The following is a 22727-nucleotide window of genomic DNA, read 5'->3' as shown; positions in this document are numbered from 1 at the left end:
TTGGGAAGATCCCCTGGAGTAGGAAATGGCAACCTACTCTAGTATTCTTGCCTGGGAGATTGCATGGACAGAGGAGCCTGGCATGGGCTCATGTGACCCCAGTACATGGGGTCACATAAAGTCGGATATGACTTAGTGACTAAACAGCAAAAATGTCTGGTTATGCATCTCTCTGGGTCTTGTGAACTCACAGAGGTACCAAGTAAGCCCTTTTCTGTTAGGATTTTATTTAGAGCAGGGTTTTAATATTTTGTTGGTTTGTGGATTTGGAAGGACTCATCAGGCCACCAAATGTTTGTAGAACACAGGGCAGACACTATTCTAAACACTGCTTCTAAAGCAGTGAACATGACTGATGCTTCTGGCTCTGCTGAGGCTCACAGTCCAGTAGCAGTAGTCACACACAAAGTAAATACTAAGTGTAACAATGTAACTCACCTCACTCCAGTATTCTTGCCTGGAATATCCCATTGACGGAGGAGCCTGGTAGGCTGCTGTCCATGGGGTCGCTCAGAGTCAGACACGACTGAGCGACTTCGCTTTGACTTTTCACTTTCATGCATTGGAGAAGGAAATGGCAACCCACTCCACTATTCTTCCCTGGAGAATCCCAGGGACGGGGGAGCCTCGTGGGCTGTCGTCTATGGGGTCACACGGAGTTGGACATGACTGAAGTGATTTAGCAGCAGCAGCAGCAGCAACAATGTAACTCACAACAAGGCTATTTGTTATGTACACAGCAAAACAAGCTGAAAGGATAGAGCCCTTGACTGGAATATGTGTGAGGTGCTATTTTAGCCAGAGTATTAAAGAAAATAGCTCTCAGGGAGGCGATGCTAAAGCTGAGAACTTAACCATGAAGTGGTAGCTTCTGGGTAGATGCTGTTCTCTTTCAGTTACTGGCAGTCACTTTACCAGGAAGATGCAAGATTTCATATACTTTTCAGTGTAGGCATAGTGCATGGATAGAGTAGATACTCACAGGGTATGAGGATGAACAATATAGATACTGGCCTATGATTTGAGAGGAAAATGCTTTACCTTTCTAAAGTTATACTGTCTCCAGTAGTAGAGTGAAAGTTTTACATTTTACATGCACGTTGTTGTTGGTATTGTTGTTGAAATGTAGTGTGAACATCACATGAATTATTTATTTATTTACTAGGTTTCAGCGTGGTCAAGAGCGTGAATGTACCTGAAGTGGATGTATTGTGCATAAATCATCAAGGACGTTCTACACTTTGGTTATCAGCAGCCTGTTTATCTGGTTGGTATCTAAAGCAAGTCAGATTTGCCGCAATAGTTCATCTCGTAGTAACTAAATCATTGAACTTAAGGAAAAAGCCTTAAGATGACTTTGTGTAGCAAATTATGCACAGGCAGTTCGCCATATGTCTAACCAGGTCACATAAATGTTAGTTAAGGTGTTAAAGCAGTAATCTGAAATCTGGGGTAGGGGGCAAAGGGAGGGGCTGGTGAAGGCAAGAAGTCAAATTGTGTAGAGGCCGGACAGAAAAAGCGACATAGACTCTATTTACTGCCTTGCTTTTATTTGTACCCATTTCAAAAGAAAACCTGATGAACAGGTATGTTTGCTATGCCTTCACTTTGACAGGTTGGGGGGGTCGGTGGGGGAGATGGAATTCTGTTATCTCTGAAGACTTAGTGTTTGAAAGACATTCCAAGATCAGTAGATAGATAAACATGGTTTCCAGTTTAAGCTTTACAATGCTAATCTTGACCTGTTTCTTCTTGTTTATACACTGAAAACTGAAGTTTTCAAGATAGAAAAAATATTTATTCACAAACTGAGAATGGATTCGACTTTCAGTAAAGATTCATGTTAAATGTCAACGCTGCACAGAACCTTTTCTTGGCTTCCCCTCTTCTCATACAGTTATCGTTTCATGATAATTCATATTACATTATATTACTTTCATTTATTGTCATTCCATTTGCTGCATCCCTTATTTCAAATACTCACTGTTTCTCAGTTATATTTTAAAATAGTTTCTCAGATCCATCTACTTTATCCCTTTCCAAACTCTCTGCCGTTTCATCAGCAGAAGGAATACTGACCATTTTCTCTTCATGACCTCTAATGCTTCCAGGATTACGTCCTGTAACATATAGGGCCCTTTAACTTCCTCAGATCCTTATATGTCTTCATCACTTGGCACTACTTTTTCCAATTCTATACTTAAAGCCTATGAATCGGTTATGGTTCATCAGTTTATCTGCTTGCTCATTCATTCACGATTCTGTTCTTTTGCACGTGCCGTTTCCTCTTAGTTGAATGTCATTCGCACTCCTTATTTGCTTGGCACATTTTTACTTATCTTCATGATCCTATTTAAAGGAAAGATTTGTCTATGATTCTTTCCCTGGCGAAGTTAGGAACTTCCCATCTGTTGTCCCATAATGCTGTGACTATCTCTGATTTGAATCTCAATATAAAAGTTTTCATGGCTCTCTCACAGTATTTAGTAAACCTTTTATGGACAGATACTGCCTTCTGTTTTCCTCTTTATCCCCAGAGGGGATACACATTAACTAGCAGTGATTCACTTGTCCTGCACTGAATGAATAAATTGGTAACTGCTTTGTGTCGTAGCACCATGCTATTTATAGTAAAGGAAAAATTTTAATAATATGATTGTTTAGTTCCTGTTTTCAGTAAGCTTGTGATTTCGTTTGGTGGACAAGACTTAAACACATGAAATAATTAGGAAAAGCAAACTAAAGCATAGTATACAAATGAATTATTTTTATTTTAAAAGTATAGCATATAAATACATGGATGATACACATGGTAGTTTGGAGGAAAGGAAAAGATCAAATTTAAGTTATGAGTAAATCATGGGATAGTAAGGGAGTTGAGATTGGAACATGGTCTGAGGCATGAGCAAAGTTATTTGATTGAGTCTTTGCATGTTTTGTCTCGCTTATTTTTAGTAAGTCTTAGATAGTTTGTGTACATTTACTATAAAGGCAAATGTTTAGTATTTTTATTTTGTAAAGGACCAAAAATAAAGTAGAAATTAGAACAAGAAATGAAAGTTGAGATGGATGCTGTGTATGCATTAGAAAGAGATTAATCCATATGAAGCAAAATCTGGGCTGAATGAAGTCCTAAATCCAGATGCCCAGGTAGGAAATGGAATAACTGACAGAATTATCTCATAATGACAATAATGTAAAACCTCCCTTTGGTTGGGTTCTAAACAATATTTGTGAACAGTATTTCCTGGGATCAAAGAGGTTAGGGCTAGAACACACTCCACCTGTATGGGGAAAATGAAAACCAGAGAACAAAAATAAGCCAAATTCATTAGTTTTCAGGTATTTAAATTGAGTCAGGCATGACTGTTTGATGGAAGAGAAACCATCTCACCATCTTTTGGGGCAGTCAGGAAAGGGAAAATGTGCAGTGGGAATGTGCAGAAGGTTCACAAACTGAGCAACTAACTATAATTAAGTAGGTTAAGTAGGCCCGTAAAGGCTGAAATCTATAGCCGCAATCTGTGACTGTACATTTCTCACTCGAATATTGGTTCCCTGAGTGCATTGAAGGTAATGCTGCCTTAGTCTAGGATATGTGAGTCAGTAAGAAAGTTAGGAAACTCAAAGCCATATTCTTCTCTTTGGGTCCAAAGGTTAGTCATCTCCGCTGTACTTTTCATTGTCTTCTTATGTGCCTTTTGTAGATGATGTTCAAAATTTTTCGTTGTAGTCATCTAGTGGAATAAGGGCCTCCTGGTCGCTCAGATGGTAAAGAATATGCCTACAATGCAGGAGACCTGGTTTCCATCCCTGAATTGGGAAGATCCCCTGGAGGAGGGCATGGCAACCCACTTCAGGATTCTTGCCTGGAGAATCCCTGTGGACAGAGGAGCCTGGCAGGGTTCAGTCCACAGGGTTGCCAAGAGTTGGACACAACTGAGTGACTAAGCGCAGCACAGCTCAGTGGGATAAACATGAAGAAATACTTATATCCATTCCAGTCCAGAATCACTTAGGTTTTTAAAAGTTTCTGTTTGGTTTTTGGAATTTAGGACTGGAGTATGTTGAATTGATAGCTTTTCAAACATAAGGAGATAATATGCTGTAGATTCCTAGGCACCAAAATACAAACTACAATAATAGCTACATTTGCCATATGCCAAACCCTCTGTAAAGCATGGGGTGTCCCTAGTGGCTCAGATGGTGATTAATCCACCTGCAATGCAGGAGACCCAGGTTCAGTCCCTGGGTTGGAAAGGTCCCATGGAGAAGAGAATGCAATCCATTCCAGTATTTTTGCGTGGAGATTTCCATGGACAGAGGAGCCTGGTGGGTTATGGTCCATGGGTTTGCAAAGAGTTGGTCCCCACCAAGCGACTATCACTTTAACTTTCTTTTCTACCTCAGCCCTCTGTGGAAGGGAAGCAGGGCAAAGAGACGTTTTTAAGCTTTACCCAGGACTCCAGACCTGATTCCATAAACTCGACTTTTAGTCACTGTGTTCCCTTTTCCATTTGATGAATAAAATTTCTTAGGACTCTGACATCCTAAATTGGGTATCACCAACTTTCAGCAAAGGATTATGGAAATTGGTGATGGAACCAGATACTTAAAGTGATAGACTGAGAATTGTGTATGTGAGTCACAAAGAACTATAACTGCAAACTTGAGTTTTTCCCTCATTTCTCCTTTCCTCTAGAATAATTTTTATGGCTCTCATAATTAGGGAATAACCAACGCTATGAGTTAAAATCAGGGTAATAACTGAACTCTTCAACATAGAAGTAATAGTTCTGGATAGGCTGGTGGTCTGTGATGTTATTAGGTTGTCATGAAAATTTAAATATCAGTTTGAAAGGCAGCCTGAGGGTCCACTGTACTTGCACATTTGGTAAGTTTTCCTGGACTAGTGTAGTATGAGTTTCCTGACTTTGTCAAGTTTGTACATTTCATAAGCTTTATTACTTAGGGTCAGATCTGAAGCAAACTGATAACTAACATTTGCTGTCTAGTCAAAGCTTTCTTATTTTCTCTTAATTTCTTGATGGAAACCACCAGTACAGGTGGCATGTTGCTAACACACTTTGGTATATATGAGGTGAAAAATCTCATTTGTTATTTTCCAGTTTTTAGATTTAGTGGTTATATTCCTGATTTTCATAGTTTGATATAACTTTCCAGATATTAATTAGGAAAGTATCTTGTTTTGGTTTAACACATTTTATAGCCAAAACCATTTTGGGATACATTTGCCACAGTTGAAAGAATCCAGCATTCGTGAAAGGACCTGGCGAATTTCAACAGTATTCTAGTTAGTTGGTGTGGTCACTGCTTTAACATGAGTTGTTTGTTTTGAATTATATACTATTACAAATTAATACTACCCACCCTTTTTTGTGTGTGTCTAGGAACTAAGCCAGCAATACTAATGCATGTGGGTGTTATCATTATGGTGATGTAAAAATCAAACATTTATGAACTAACAAAGCAGGAATTGTTCAAGATACAATTGGACACCGGGTCTGGTTAATTTTTCCACCTGACTTCTTATAAATTCAGGCTTCTGCAACATTGCTTATGATATTTTCAACGTGTCATAATTCCTGGTGATAAAACTTTCTGTGGTTTTGCCAGAGTTTTAAGTTCTTAAAGATTTTTTGTCTTTGTCACAGTTGTTGAACTTGTGAAGAAATAGTATTTACTCAGTTGTACAATATCTATAGGCTGATTCACTGTGAGGCCGCTGGATTGCTAGTCAGCTTAGATTATCATTCATTTCTGCATTTCTTTGCCATATTGTTAGCAATGCACTAAGACCACCATAATCACACCAAACTTGTTCCTCTCCTTTACCTTGAATTGGAAGTATTACCAAGCTCTGTTACTGTATCCTCTGTTGGTCTCCAGAGGTAACCCCTAACATTTATTCTCACTCTCACAATCCTCTCCAAGGCTTTTATCCTCAAATGACTGAATTTTAGCACAGATTTTGAAAACTGATTTCTCTGCTTCTGTTTTTTCCAACTCCATACAGAAAAGTTGATCTGAATTTTGAGGTACATGGTAGTAGGTACATTATAAGGATGCAATAAATGCTTGTTGATTGGTTAGAAATGAGTTCTCATTGGTAAAAAGTCAGATACTTCATTTGAGTATTTAAATGTTAATGATTGAAGCCATTTTTTGTTTGTCTTGGTGAAAAGTCTTTCAAAATTCAACTAGGTTCTTTATTTATGTACCTTCTACATTTTAGTTGTGAAATGTGCACCCTGGTTCTCCTACAGGTGCTAAAAAAACCTAAAAAGTGCTGGTTACAAACTTTGAGTAATCATTTAGTAGTTCAAAATAGTAAAGTTAAAGGTAATATCTCCTTTCTAGATATTTTCCATTTTTAGCTGTAAAATATATTTAGACATTTAAAAAGGTTAAAAAATGTAGTGAGAGTTAGCAGATGGTATGAGCAATATAAAGAAATAGAAAAAAAGAGAAAAAGTAGCATTTTATAGGACTTTCTCACATGTGTGAGATTGTTGACCTAGTAACAATTCATTTTGGGGAGCTTAGTTTCAGTGGGTTGATCTCTGTTCTCAAGAAGAATATTAAAATGGTAACCTAACTGTAGTTTGTTGCTTTTTCACCAAAGTCCTTGAGTAAATTTAAAGTTGTCTGAAGTGTGCAGTGAAAGTTGTGTGAACAGTCCTTTACTTTCTATTGTTCTGCGTCTCAAACATCACTCATCTACTTCCAACAGGTGTTCTGCCAGCTGTGCCCAAAATGTTTCAAATGATTTAGAAGCTGTTTCCACACTTACCTTGTGTAGGGGCTATTTACTGTGAAAGGAGTTCTCTGATTGCAGAGTGCTTAGGTACAGGCGAGGGACTAGAAGCCAGACAAGCAAGTCTAATTTGAGGTCTGCCTGCCTGTCATTGTTGCTTCAGAAGGAGAAAGAGTGGGAGGACTAGGGTTGGTTTTTGTGCAGCACTGGTGCTGATAAATGGATTTTTCTTTTAATCTTGCATACTTTGGCATGTGTATTTATGTTGTGGCAGGAAAGAATTGAAATGGCATCAAATAATTTTATTTTTGTAGCTGCATGAAGATGCAAGGAAAGAGTTTGAATTCTCAGAGATTTTAGAGCTATTGAGGCCTATTAAAATAGAGGCATAGACTCTGTATTTTACCACTTTAGTAAAAAAAATATGTAAGGTCTTTTCTATCTGTGAAGTTAACTGATTAATGATCATAAATGACTGGGAACGTGTAGGAAATTTTGTGACTATCTCACACTCTTGTCAAGACATTAAGCTTTAGAATTTATGAATATTTATGTTTTGTGCTACTGAAATTAAACTATTCTTTGCTTGCTTATTGTTAACCAACCAAATAAACAAGTCTCAATAGGTAGTAAATTAAACAAAACCATTTTCATGCTGATAAGTAGGGTTTGCCTTCAGCTATAAATAATCATGTTTGAAACATTCCATTTTGAAGCTGTAGTTATATGTAACAAATACCATGTTTAAATGTCATCTTATAGCTAATATCAAATTTAATTGTTGCTGTCACTTTATGGCATACCATTATTGGACTGAATTCTAGCTTCAGAATACAACTCCAAATATAATCAGGTGTTAAGAATTTTCGCCTTAGAGCTACAGGCATAGGATAGTGTGTCCATGCAGATGATATGGTCTTATTTGTAATATTGAGAATATGTTTGCATTTTGTGGATGATATAAAACTAATTAGGAACTCTAGGGATTATCTAATACTTTATTTGCATATGTACTCTATTGTAGAGTTGCTGTGATCTAAAGCAGCGCAGTATCTTCAGTTCGCAAACCTTCCACTCTTAAATTTTAATTTTTCCTTATTATTAGAAAATTAAAATAGCCAAACCTCTTCATTCCAAAGAATATCTCAGTATAATGCAGTCAGGACACGGCTTAGTGACTGAACAACCAAGTATGGTCATGAAAAGAGCTGGTCCTAGAATCATCTGGCATGGATGTGAATTTTTACTCTTCTTTCCTACTTGTCTTTACCTTTAAATGAGGATAATACTAATAGTACTTAACACATATGTTTAAGTATTAAATGAATTCATTTATTGTCTTTATCTCTCTAAATGAGGGCAATAATAATAGCATGTAACACATAGGTTTGCTTGAATGTTAAATGAATTAACGTATTCCGTGTGTAGGACAGTGCCCTGCATGAACAAGTACGGTTGAGCGGTCATCATTTAGAGGCTTGGTTCTCCCATACCTGATGCCTGTCGGTCGAAAAATACTCATGTGGGAAAATGGAACTTTATATACTGTCATTTCTCGTGGTTTTAATTTTTAAAGAAAAGGAAATTGAAATTGAGTGCTGTTAAATGAATTGTTTGAGATTAAGCAAGCACTTAGTGGCACATTTGGCCTAAACTAGAATTTAGGCCTTTCTCAGTGTTTGGCATCTGCTCTGTTTTTATCTCAAGAGCATTTAAATAATTTTAGTAGTTATCTTTTGTTCTTTTGATGTTTAGAATTTTTCTTTAATTTGTAATTTCATGAAAATCGTTAAAATGCTACAAATGTATGAAGTAGAAACTATTTTATATCCATGTATCTCTAAAATCACTTTAAAAATTCTCTTTTGGAAGATGGTTTGTATGTCTTGTTGTATAGGAACACTGAAATACGGGAACCAGAGTGCACTTTGACATGGTGTCTTCTCTCGGCCATGGTCTGAAGCTTGACATTCTGTGCCATAACAAGTGATAGCAGGTTTTAAATTAATAGGTTAGCTCTTAACATTAATAATGCATTGTTGCTTTGCATTTCTCTGAAGGCCATGATTTAATTCATCACACTCCCTATGTAGATACAGGTCATAGCTAAAGAGAAATTGTTTGTTTAGATGACCTTGTATACTGTCCATCAATAGCCTAATGATTTATATTGTAATTTTTACAAAGTACTGTGATTCACAATAGGGTGTCAGGCAGTTAGATGGGGACATTTGTATTTTTGGGGTAGTCCCAGTGGTAAGTGAAGCTTCTGAAGGCAGAACTATAAATAGGTCCTAATTACCTGCCCTCAGTGATTTTGTGTGTATGTGTGTGTATTGAACTTTTTGACTTATTGTAATGCTACCACAGTGTTTATGGTGCAACCTGTATACCTGTATTGACTGGAGAAATTGAATGGCTGTCTGGTACATGAAATAGATTCCAGCCTTTTTCCGTGACATCATTATTATAACAGACTTCCTTGAGAATATGAACAGCAGCTGTGCACTTCTGTGAGTTTTACATTATGAACCATAACAACCTTTTCAGCTCTATACAAGTGATAGGGTAGCTTGATGCTTAACAAATAAAGCCAGACTCTGAGCTGTGAAACTGTTAACAGATCTAGTAATGACATGGGCCCCTGTTTGGAACATTTCATAATACAACTGGGGAAAACAGGGGTGACCACCATTTAGCACACTGGCAAAAGGTTTTTCTTTACCTCTTGTTCTGTATAAGTCCATGGAATTAATGAGAAATTGATTTGCAGTTTGTGTCAGTAGATCTAGAATCTCTTCAGTTGAATTTTATTTCCAAAATACTGGATTTTCCAGCATTTGAGCATTATATTTCCAGCCTTTAAGCAGAAAATCAAGTAATATTTTCCTTGAATATAAAAAAATAGTGCTTGCTTTTACTATAAAGAATCTAGTGTGATGATGTGAAAAAATATTTTGATTAAACATCTATGGGTTATATATGTGTAGCAAAATAATATCTGTTTCTAATCCAAATAATAATAAAGCAAAAATAAATCATTTTAACAGAGAAATTTAACTGTTGTAGGCTTACTTGAAAAGTTCCTTACATATTCTGCCTTATCAAACTTTCTTTTTGAATAATAATTTATGAATGTGGTTTGCAGTGACAAATTATATAACTTCCATGTGTCTATTTTTATCGTAAAAAGACATAAATAACTTGGAATAATGTCTTTTCCTGGGATTTGTAAAATTATGCAGAATATTTTAAACAAGAGAGATCAAAATTCTTGAGATGGGAAATTTTTAGAATATCCTTTATAATTCCCTATCTCATTATAAATTTATGCTCTTAAAAGAACAGTGATTTCACAACTAATCATGTACAATCCTTGCTAAAAGAAGTGAGTGCTGCCATGGAATATTGATGAGTATATTAGAGTTATCTCTTATGCCCCTTTCAGCAACAAACTCCAATTTTCTAGAGTGTCATTGTCATCACTGATTATTTTTGGAGTGGGAGTTGACTGCTTCTTTGTTATCAGTGAAAGAATATAAACGATTTTTCAGATTCCTAGTGAAAAAGAAAAATTGTGGCTTGTAAAAATGTCAAATCTTGACTTTGTCAGGGAATTGTAATTCTAAATTTTATCAATTTTGCCACTTAGTTCAGATATCACTTAGTTTGATGTGAGGGTTCATTTTTATGAGTGAGGCATCTAATACTTAGAGGACAAATTTATCTGCAGAAAGCTTTATAATGTGGCTTCTTACAGAAGGGACGGGGGCAAATTTGAAATAAGCTTCATATAATTGAATTTTCAGTGACAAGAATTGGATTTATACTACATATATTTAACAATAGCCTAAAATTATGAATTATGAATTTAGTTTTTAACTTCAACTACTAAAGTTTTTAGTCAAGCGAAAAAGCCAACATTAAATAGTGCTGTTTCTTTTCAAATGCTGTCATTTGAGATTATAACTCATAGTTTATATCATAATACGCAAAAGTGCAAATTCAGAGAAAGATCCTGACTTTAGTAGAAAAAGTATGGCATCATAATCTGTGTATTATTGTGATTAGGTTGATTATTATCACTCAAAAATGAGAGATTTAATGATAGATATGTTGAATAAGTCTGGGAAGAAATTTTAAATATAGCCTTTCTTGAACCCCTATAACAAATATTTTTTATTTAGGCAAATTTTACTTGATGGGCTTAACACTACTTGCGCGCTTATCTGGAAGTGAAGGTAGCTTCAACAGCCCGAATAAAGTGAAATATTTGCTGGTATAATTTCCTTAGGAAACTATTGGTATGGAATAAGTCCATTTTTAAAGAATAGTCACAATTCTTCACAGATACTTGCTGTTTTAAGCTAATTGGTGGCTGGCTGTCTTTCAGGTGAATTAATCTTTGTTCCATTAGATTGTAAAGTCCTTGAGGGCTGGATTCTTGCTCTCCTTGTACCTCCCTGTGATTGGGGTAGAGCAGGTATTTAGTACACATGTGTTAGCTGAAGTGATGGTCTTGTTCCAGGCAGGATTTTGAAGTCCGATCACATGCCTTTGTGTGATAGGACCAGCCAGCCAAACAGCCAAGGGTGGTGTAGTTGGTTGAATTTTCTGGCCTGTTGTGGCTCCTCAGCACCATTCCTGCTTGCAGTCTCTTTCTGCTCCCGGGAATGAAGCCGCCTGCAGCCTGCAGCCTCTCTGGCTGTTGCTGGATCTAGTCCTGAGCCACATGCGTGCTGTGAGGCTTCCCTGAGTTCTTGCAAATTCAGATCCTACCTCTGAACCCCTTGCTGCAACTTACTGACGTTTCTTAGGTGTCAAGTCCTTTACATATGCAAATTTATTTAATTCTCACACTCCTGTGAGACAGGCATTTTACATGCCAGAACAAGTACCCTGTCTAGTGACTCACACCAGACTGGGGAGAGACCAGATGTTCATCTAGGACTTTCTGACTCCAAACCTCTTTCCTTAAATCTCTTCCTGGTCAAAGCTTTTTTTTTCTTCCGTCAGACCAGGTATTTGCACTTCTCTTAATTGTAGTTGGGTGCTTACAGTTCCGACCCTTCTAAAGTGACTTGGTCCCTTACCCGGTGGTAGTTCCCACAGCACCACCACCAGAATCACTCTGAAAGATTCTAGAACAGGCGTGTTGAGAAACATAAGGAAACCTGAAGTGAGGAACATGGAAGAGAGTGAAAGGACGCTCAGGATCCCTGTGTCTTGCCGAACTGCTCAAGTTCCCAAGACAATGTATTTAAGCTCAAAACCAGTATTTCTGCCTGAAATTAGCACTTTTTAAGGTATCTAATCCTTCTCATTCAGATAGAAGTTAAAAACAAAGGAAAAGTGGGGAAAAAAAGAACAGCAACAAGGAGCACGAAGAAGAGAGGAAGCTTTGCATTTCCCATGCTTGAGCCCAGGTCCTTGCAGAGTTCTAAAGTCCATATAATCTGGAGTCCTTCTTAGCTGACTGTAACGTTAGCTATTTCTCTTACTCTCTGAGCTTAAATTACATCCTTTGTAAATTGGAGATTATAATTCCCCAATCCAGGGTGCACAACAGAATTTCCTGGGTGGTTTTATTTTTTCCTCCTTTCTCTTTCCTTCTCGCCCTTTCTCTCCCCAGGTGTCTCGGATTCAGCCTAGATTTGCTAATCACAGTCTTTGCCTGGGCTTGTGCAGAGATAGGGAGATGTGACTGGATGGGAGGCGGTGAAGTGTGCCTTGCTAAGGAGTGTGGGCGTTGCTGTGCAGCTGGTTGGGAGGCTGTGCAAGTTGTAAAGCAGTTTATTAGTGTCTCTGACAACAGTGAATGAAGGTAGGCAAAAGGTGTGTCATCAAACAGGTAAATATATCTTTATTTTGTGAAATGTGTAACTTAAGGTAAATGTATTCGTTAGTAAATTGTATTTTGAAAAGAATAAAAGGTGAAGTTGGTGAAGAGACCCGCCTTTCTTTTCAAGGATGGATTTATATTTCTAATTTGTCTCCAAATGAAAATTCATTCATTCTTTCACTCAGGAATGTTAATTGTGTGCCAGATACAAATTATGTTACTCCCTCAGAAAATAATTTGGTCTTACTGAGCTGCTGCCTATATGTGGAATAATGGAAAGGGGTAATTCTGAATCTGGTGAAGAAAGACCTTTTAATTGCTAGACACGAGCTATGTTAATTATCTCTGCCTCTCATTTATGTTTTCCTCACATATTGGTACTTAAAGGCAACTGTAATTTTTTAAAAATCACAATTATATTAGCATTTTAAAAGAAAAATATCTGGTTTCATTATCAAGTACAGAAGAACGTACCACAGACTGCTTAATGTCACTTTTACAGGTTATTTATTTTTGTCCAGTCTCCAGTTCCTGTTGAGCATTTGGAAATGGTTGCATTTCTTTTCCAGAAACCTTATTGTTGAGGGGAAAACTAGTCTCATTTAGGTTTTGACTTCAGTATTTGCCATTATGTTTCTTTCCTTGTTGCCACTGAAATATTACTTGCGGTTCCCTTTATGGAACGTATTTTTACAGTAATGCAGAGGCTTTTGAAGCTAGTTCAGCTTTCACTAGTAGTTGATAGGAGTGAGTACCTGATGTAGGCTTTCCACTCATTTTCTATTATAAGAGCCAGAGGTCGCAAAGGTCCTACTCAGATTTATGAAATTGTTATTGAACTAAGTGATGCTTAGAGGTTTGACTTGATGGTTTAGTGGGGAAAAAAGGAGTTTTGAATTTGCAATCATGTCTCTAAGAGACTTAGAGATTGCTAGATCTTCACCTTCACAAGTTCCTTACATGAATTTCTTAACCAGGACTCAATTTTCTCAGCTGCAAAATGGATTCGTTAATTCCCACGTGATAGAGTTGCTGAGGATAAAATGACTTATGAAAACAAGTGTCAGACTTAATATTGTCTTAATAAATGGTATTTTTCTCAGATAGTTTTCCAGCATCCAAATAGAAGCATGAATAAACACATCATACATGCAGATCATAAAGCCAAAAAGCTCTTGTATGTTTAGCTTATTTATTTTAAGCATATTTTCCAGAGCAGTTTTAGAGTCATGGGGAAATTGAGGGGAAGGTATAGAGATTTCCCATATACTGCCTGCCCCTACAAGCATAACATGTCCTCATTATCAACATCCCCCTCCAGAATGGTACATTGTTACAACTGGTGAACCGACATTGACATAGTATAATCACTCAAAGTCTATACCTTATGTAGCAATTTAGTCTTGGTGGTGGGTATGGGTATGGACATTCTATGGGTATTCTATGAGTATGGACAGATGTATCCCATTCTATGGGTATGGACAATTGTACCATCACTGCGGTATTTTCACTGCTATAAAAATGCTGTGTACTCTGCCTGTTCATCCCTCTCCCTGGCAACCACTAATCTTTTTACCGACTCTGTAGTTTTGCTTCTTATAGGATATCGTATAGTTGGAATCATACAGTATGTAACCTTTTCAGATTGGCTTCTTTCCTTTAAGAATATGCATGTAAATTTCCTCCATACTTTTTCGAGACTTGAGAACTCATTTATTTTTAGCACTGAATAATACCCTGTTTGTATATACTACAGTGTATCCATCTACCTACTACTGAAAGACATCTTGATTGCTTATGTAATGTTTTACATTTTTTTGGAAGGAATTTTCTTAATTTGTGGCTGTGCTGGGTCTTTCCTGCTGCATGGGCTTCTCTCTAATTATAGAGGACGGGGGCTGCTCTCTCGTTGCGGTGCGCAGGCTTCTCATTGCCACGGTTTCTCTTGTTGCGCAGCATGGGCTCAAGGGCACGCAGGCTTCAGCCATTGTTATGTGTGGGCTCAGTAGTCGCAGCTTTCAGGCTCAGTGGCTCCGCAGCACGTGGGACCCTTCTGGATCAGGAATCGAACTTGTGTGGATTCTTTACCATTGAGCCACCAGGGAAGCCCTAATGTTTTATATTCTTACTTGATTCCTTTTTTTCTTAGTCATTTGAGAGGGTTTTAAATAGCACGAATTTAAGTATAATAAATACGGTTAATTGTATTTTACTTTGTAATTCATTGTTCTTACATTTGCCTTAAAGATATTCTGAGAATTTGGAATATTACAAATGCAAAATGAAACAACACTGTATAACATAGACTCCAGCTGATTTTGAAAACTATACTGAGTTCTTATCCCACCCTTTATTCAATATTCCTTGCTTCTCCATTATAAAGGGCTCTACCATCTTACATTTGTAAGAATTTTTCTATTTCCAGGACACTTTTATGTCCATTAATGAATTCAACCCTATGACAGCTCTATTTTAAGCTCTTCTTTCTGCCTTTGGTTTAGATCCTATCCATTGCTGCCATCTTCTTGATGTTGATTGAGCCTTCAGTTCTTTGTTGCTTCTTGATTTTTTTTTTTTTTTTTTGTTCCTCTGGAGAAGAGAGTCTCTTTTAATATACTGCTGGTACAGTTACACAGTTCATCCTTGTAATATAATATTGGGAGGCTCAGCTCTTTGGAACAGTGATGCCTATACACTGTGCTTTTTAGGAACATTCAGTGGCTTTTCTCTCCCATTCAGAGCATAGAGATCAGATGGGAAATGAACTAAGTATCTTTATCCTTTGTCTTTACTCTTTACCAAACCAAAGTGGTTTACTCCTTGGGTCCCAGAATAAACCTTGCTTATTACCTTGTCTTTTCATTGCTGATTCCATGTCTGAGTGAAAAGAGTGAGACTGACTATATTTCAGAATTTGATTGTTTAACTGTGTAACTTGGGCTAAATTATTAAACTTTATACCTATACAATGCAGATCATTATGGCTGCCACACGTGGCTGCTCAGATGGTGCACTCAGATGACACAGCTCGAGGGACTCTGTTCATATAGATTACAATATTTGGAATGCCCCACATCCTTTGAAGGATTGTTTTGAGAGTTATATGAGCTCGTAAAGAGAGTAGTATTACATGATGATAAAGAGTCTGGATTTCAGAGCCCCAATTCCTGGGATCATAACTAAGCCATTCCACTTATTAGCCATATGATCTTGGGAAAATCATTTAACCTTTTCTGTGCCTCACTTCTCATTTAAGGTGGAAACAGCAGTGACTCTCAAAGGGATATTTTGAAAATGTAATGTATTAATATTAAAAAAAAAACCACCTAGAATAGTTCCTGGCATATACAGATAGTTCCTGGCATGTACTAAACTCCTAGTATGTTTTAGCTGTTTTTCTAACTATGTAAAAATTATTTACTGTCATGTTGATGCTCTTTATCTGTTAGCTCCTTATATAAGGCTTACTTTTCGCGTTTATGGTCCTTCTCCATTAGGTTTGTTCTAACCCTTATTCTCTGATTATCTTTTCTTCTTTAGAATTATACACAGTAGCAATTACAGTAGGTGTGTGATTTAGCTTTGAAGGTATGCTGTATTATAGTATGTGTGTTTCTCTTTCTATAAGGCTAGGACCCTCATCTGTATCTTTAAAGTGTTCTCAGGTTTTATCTGGAGAAGGCAATGGCACCCCACTCCAGTACTGCTGCTGCTGCTGGTAAGTCACTTCAGTCGTGTCCGACTCTGTGGAACCCCATAGACGGAAGCCCACCAGGCTCCCCTGTTCCTAGGATTCTCCTGGAAAATCCCATGGATGGAAGAGCCTGGTGGGCTACAGTCCATGGGGTCGCTAAGACTGAGCGAATTCACTTTCACTTTTCACTTTCATGCATTGGAGAAGGAAATGGCAACCCACTCCAGCGTACTTGCCTGGAGAATCCCAGGGATGGGGGAGCCTGGTGGGCTGCCGTCTATGGGGTCGTACAGAGTTGGACACGACTGAAGCGACTTAGCAGCAGCAGCAGCAGCAGGTTTTATCAGCTTCTGCCTCACCTGAAATGGTGTTGGTGGAAAATGATCCAGTGTTGCTCTTTGCTCTGTAGGGAGCTCTCTGCTCTCCTAAGAGTCTAAGGCTTGAGAATCAGAAAAGACAGCAGAAGTGATATACTCATGGTCTCCTCATTTGAAAGGCTTTTATAATCCATTTGATGATTTAATTTTGCATGCTTGACAGGGAACAATTGCAATGTAATTAAATTCTATGGTATATGTTCAGACTAACAGAAAGCAGTAGGAGTTGAGAAGAAAGCTGTGTCTGTAAGAGCTGGGTTAGTGAGAAGAGGTTTCCTTGTGCAGTGCAGCTGAAATGGAGTTGTGTGAATTGATTGAGCTGAACTAGACCTTCAGATGGTGCTGATAATGTTAATATTTATATTGATACTGATCGTGGTGGTTTAGTCACTAAGTCATGTCTAACTCTTGGAAGCCCATAGACTACAGCCTGCCATGCTCCTCTGTCCATAGATTTCCCAGGCAGGAATACTGAAGTGGATTTCTGTTTCCTTCTCCAGGGGATTTTCCTGACCCAGGGATTGAACCCTCATCTCCTGCATTGCAGGCAGTTTCTTTACCAACTCAGCCACTAATAGCTGATTTGTGCTGATATTAATCCCAAAGAGTAAACATTAACACAGCTTGCTATGATAGACATTGTTCTTAGTGTTTTACACATATTTACACATTTAATTCTTACAATAAATCTGTGAAGCAGGGACTACTATTATTCCCATGGTAAAAATAAGGAACTTGATATGACCAATACATTTATTAAGTTGTGATCATGATTATGAATTTTACTTTATTTCACAATAAATGAAAGCCTTTATAGTTTCTTGAATGCCAACATTTTGAAATTGTGTTCCATCACGTTTTCTTTCATCACTCCATGTAATCTTTCTTTTTATTTATTTCCTTTAAAATGAAAGTTGTTTTTATGTTAGCTCCCTCCTGATAAAGACATAATATAATTATCAACAACAACACAAAAAGATAAAAGGCTTTCCTGGTTTGGAATGTGGGGTAGCTTATTTTATAATTTTATAGCTTCTTTTATAGTTTAGGTCAGCACATCAGATTTTAATGGTTTCTTATTTGTCTGATTGAAAACAACTGGTAAAGCTCATCTCTAGCAAGATGAAACAGTGTTGAGTTTGCAAAATATTTATGGTGGTGAAGTTCTGGATTTAATTTCGAGATACTTGGGTGCCAGTAACAGACTAGAATTTGCTTTATAACAACTTTGATGGACTTAGTGTACTCCTGTCTGACTTTATAACATCAATTGTGGATTATTGGCAAATCCCATCAGTAGTTTTCTGGGCAGGCTTTTGGTGGAAATAGGCTTTGATTTTTATTGTGTTATTTAAAGGAAAAAATTGAAATTAATCTGTCTTTTTTTATTTATCTGTCTTGGTTTCAGTTTGTAACTGCATCTTTTTCTAATGAGACATAGGCTATATTCCTTGTGATGTCAAAGAAAATTGTTTAGTTTCTAATATAAATAGAAATCATTTAGGAGGTTGCTGAAGATGAACAGACTTGAATGTGATTTCAAAAAAAAGTCTCCAAGTGTGGGCGGCTGTGTTGACGCGCACAGCATCCAATCGTTATTGGTTTATTCATTTGCCAAAGTAACAGAGAAATAATCTGTAGGACAAGTGTTTGTTGTTGAGTCCCCAACTAATTGGGGCCATATTTCATGTGGGTGTTTACCTATCTTACTTTGTTCTCATTCACAGATCTTGCTGTGGATTAGTGTTAACAGCCCTGTGTTTGAGCATAGCTGTGAAACTCGATGCCTCACACAGGAGGCCGGCGTCTATGGCAGCACGGAAGGTGTGATTATAAAGTGTGAGACTGGCTTCCACTTTATGGACAGACTGTGACCATGCAGTCTGCCTCTGTTGTGTGGTTTTTTTCTTTTTGCAGTATGTGGGTGGGAATGCATGTAGGAATTCTCTCTCCACCCCCGCCTAACCCGCCCCCCCCCCCCGCCCCAAAATGAGACTTCAGGATGTTTGAATAAATATTTGTCCTTCTATTTTTCTTGTCACGCCCCTGCCCCACTGCAAATGTAGATGAGAAACATTTTCCTTTCACCTACCTTTTCTATATTACTTTAGTTCATCACAAGGATGCTTCATAGATGATATTGTGATCATTCATTTTTTCACTCAAGTCTAGGCAGTTACACATAACTTCAGTTAGTGAATTAAAGTATTTAATAAACTAAGATATAAGATACAGTCTGATTTCAGAGATATAATAGTGTGAAAACATGCTTCAGTTCAGTTCCGTTCAGTCGCTCAGTCGTGTCCGACTCTTTGCGAGCCCATGAACCGCAGCATGCCAGGCCTCCCTGTCCACCACCAGCTCCCGGAGTTCACTCAGACTCACGTCCATTGAGTCAGTGATGCCATCCAGCCATCTCATCCTCTGTCGTCCCCTTCTCCTGCCCCCAATGCCTCCCAGCATCAGTCTTTTCCAGTGAGTCAACTCTTCGCATGAGGTGGCCAAAGTACTGGAGTTTCAGCTTTAGCATCATTCCTTCCAAAGAAAACATGCTTATACTGGTGGTAAAGTATTACTGATTTAAGTTGTACCTTTTTCCAGGATGTCACAATGAAAAAAAAAATACAGGCAGTTGTATCAGTGAAATGTGGTAACTTTTATTGGGCCTTGGCTACTGTAGGTTATCACTCATATTTGATATGAATTATGCATAATATGAATGGAATGAAGATAAACATGTGTGCCAAATTCCAGTTTTTGACCACTTTTAAAAAGAACTCTTTTAAATGCACCATTATTAATTATGGAACCTGATTATCACATATGTTCTTAAAATGCTTATGAAAGAAAAAAAAGAAAAGGAATAAAAGAAACTTTCTACTTCTCAGTCTATCAATTCATCATCATTAGCATTCTACTGAAAAAGCAGTACTAGTGGTAATAACATTATCTTTGGATCATTCACACATGATCAGTAAAACATGGTGTTTAATATCATGAGCTTCAGAGGAAAGTAGACCTATACTCTGCTTTGTCCTGGGGTCTACTTTGAAACCTTGAGCAAATTGCTTTTTTCTTTCATTTTTCTCAAATAAGAATCATACTTAACACATCGAGCTGTGTTGAGGATTAAATTATTAATATAAGGACACTTTACACCTTGTCCGGACATATGACTGGGATGTTAGTTAGCTAGGGTGGTTGTAACCGTGTACCACAGAGTGGGTGACTTTACAACAGAAGCTGATTTTCTCAGTTTTGGAGGCTTCAAGTTCAAGGTCAGGGTGCAGGCGTCAGAGGCCTTTCTCCTGGGCTTGCGGATGGCTGCCTTCTTGCGACCTCTTCCCACAGTCATCCCCTGGTGGGCACACACTCATGGTGTCCTCCCTGTGTCCTAATCTCGCCTCCTTTTAAGGACAACAGCCTTAGCAGCTGTCAGCAATCCTAAGAACCTATTTGTAATCTAATTACCTCTTTAGCGGCCCTATCTCCAAATATAGTCATATTCTCAGGTATTTGGGGCTACAGCCTGTGAACTTGCTGCTGGTGCTAAGCCGCTTCAGTCGTGTCCGACTCTGTGTGGCCCCATAGACGGCAGCCCACCAGGCTCCTCCGTCCCTGGGATTCTCCAGGCAAGAACACTGGAGTGGGCTGCCATTTCCTTCTCCAATGCATGAAAGTGAAAAGTGAAAGGGAAGTCACTCAGTTGTGTCTGACTCTTCGTGACCCCCATGGACTGCAGCCCACCAGGCTCCTCCGCCCATGGGATTTTTCAGGCAAGAGTGCTGGAGTGGGGTGCCATTGCCGTCTCTGCTGTGAACCTGGGGGGGACTGCAATTCAGACCATAACAGCAACCGCACAGGATTAGTTGTTATTCAGAAATGATTACTGCTTCTGTGAGGAGACTCAGGTGGTGTCTGGTGTCAGAATGAGAGTGGGAGTGTAGCGAAATGAAAGTCCTTGTCCCAGGTTAGCATGGTCAGCATAGGTCTCCTGAGAACCTTGGAGTTTTCCCTGGTGGTGAGGATTGTAGTGCAAGTTTAAGCAAAAGATCAGTAGTTATAAATGAGGTTTAAAATGCTAAATTTGGAATGAACATGGTACGGTTGGAAAAATGTGAGAAAGTCAATTTGGTAGAGAAAGAGCATCACATTGGGAAGTCGTGAGAGGTTAAGTGTCTATAAGAAAAGGAGAGACTAGCTTTTACAGTTGCTTGAAAACCAGGCTGGATTTGTAAAATCATGTTAAAGACTATTGAACTGTACTGTGACATAAAAAGAATTTTCAGAGGGTCAGAAAGTTTCTTTTTTTTACTATACAAATTTCTGTATATTTTTAATACATGAGATGAGCATATATTTTACATATTGCTCATGTATTTAAATACATTCGAAAGCGTTTGCAGTGGTCTGGTTAGCAATGCATGGTAATGGTAGGTAGTCAGCAGTCTCATAAGACACGTGGTGTGCGTGTGAATGCTTAGTCGCTCAGTCATGTCCAACTCTTTGTGACACCATGGACTGTAGCCCACCAGGCTCCTCTGTCCATGACACTTCCCAGGTGAGAATACTGGAGTGGGTTGCCATTTCATTCACTAAGACATGTGGAGCATCCTGAAATAATGTGTTCAGTTCCTCTGCTCTCCTCTATCTCTGTGAGAAAATGTAAGGTTTAAGGATCCTTTCTAGACAAGTCATATCGGACTTGTGGATAATCCCTGGGAGAGTTTGTAAGCATTTTATGGAGACTCTTGAAAATTGAATATTCCTTTGGATTATTAAAATGTCTCTTCTCACCTTTCTTTTAAATATTTTTTACCAATATTATTGTTTCAGCCACATGTGCTGTCTTTATAAGGACAGCATTCTTTCTTGAAATGTAATATAAAATTTCATTACAAAATGCTCACTTGGGTTCCATTTCATAAAGTTAATTTACTTCACAGAGCTTTGGAAATGCTTTGTCTCGTGGAGTTTTTGATCTTTGATTAAAATGTCAGGTAATAAAAATATTATGTGAATTGAGATATATCTGAAATCAAATCTAGGGTAGAGAATATAACTTTAGTTACAGCATGGAAAGTTTTGTGCATTAGTTATTATTTTTGAAATCCCCTTAAAAGTGAAAAATAAAGAGGTCAGTGTGATAATATAAAATTTAGCTTTCAGAGATTCAGATGTTAATTGAATTATCTGCATGTTTTCAGTGTCAGGGTAGACGTTTAACAGCTCTTGACTTACTGTTTAAATTGAGAGCGAGTAGCGACACATCTTGAATCATTGCATGGTCCTTAGGACCTCTTAACTTACAGAAATTGTCTGGGATGCTAAGTTTTTATCGCTTTTTGCTAATATGAAGGACCAGGAGCTTTGCAAATCTTTTTGTTTAATGAGGACAGTTTTAGTTGTAAGTCATCTTTTAAGGAAAATGAAATTATATCTCAATAATAGGAAATAATATGTCCACGTTACCAGTTCTGAGGGAATTATCTCCTCATTAGAACTGTAGTATTAAGACTTTTGGGCTACCCTGGGAACTCAGCAATGCAGGAGACTCTGGTTCGATTCCTGGGTCAGCAAGATCCCCTGGAGAAGGGATAAGCTACCCACTCCTGTATTCTTGGGCTTCCCTGGTAGCACAGTCAGTAAAGAATATGCCTGCAGTGCAGGAGACCTGGGTTCAATCCCTGGGTTGGAAAGATCCCTTGGAGGAGGGCATGGCAACCCATTCCAGTGTTCTTGCCTGGAGAATCCCCTTGGACGGAGGAGCCTGGCGGGCTATAGCCATGGGGTCTCAAAGAGTCAGACATGACTGAGAAACAAGCACACTGAGACTCTTGCTTATCTAAACATAATTTCATAGCATAAATCTCCTGTATACTAGACCCTTTAAGAGATCATTATGGACATTGTTATTTTTCCTGTAACTCATGTCAGTGAACCATTTTCAAAGGCAGCTTGAGTCAGTAAGGTCAAATCTCTTATATATCCACATAGTTTAGGAATAAGTGATAGTAATATTAGAGCATAAGAAGA

General features: G+C 38.0%; 1 protein-coding gene across 4 annotated transcripts in view; it reads left to right on the top strand.

The window, feature by feature from the left end:
* Positions 1–22727, top strand: part of BMPR1B (bone morphogenetic protein receptor type 1B) — a 454039-nt gene that overhangs the window by 227157 nt on the left and 204155 nt on the right. For 3 of the 4 annotated variants that reach the window (XM_060416665.1, XM_042251058.2, XM_060416664.1), the window contains exon 2: positions 1166–1267. The gene's annotated coding sequence lies outside the window, so the exon portion shown is untranslated. 4 annotated transcript variants of the gene reach the window in all.

The sequence above is a fragment of the Ovis aries genome, chromosome 6 (assembly GCF_016772045.2).
Source record: "Ovis aries strain OAR_USU_Benz2616 breed Rambouillet chromosome 6, ARS-UI_Ramb_v3.0, whole genome shotgun sequence".
In the NCBI taxonomy this organism is placed as follows: domain Eukaryota; kingdom Metazoa; phylum Chordata; class Mammalia; order Artiodactyla; family Bovidae; genus Ovis; species Ovis aries.
The sequence above is the reverse complement of the archived record's forward strand: the minus strand, read 5'-3'. Positions and strand labels throughout refer to the sequence as shown.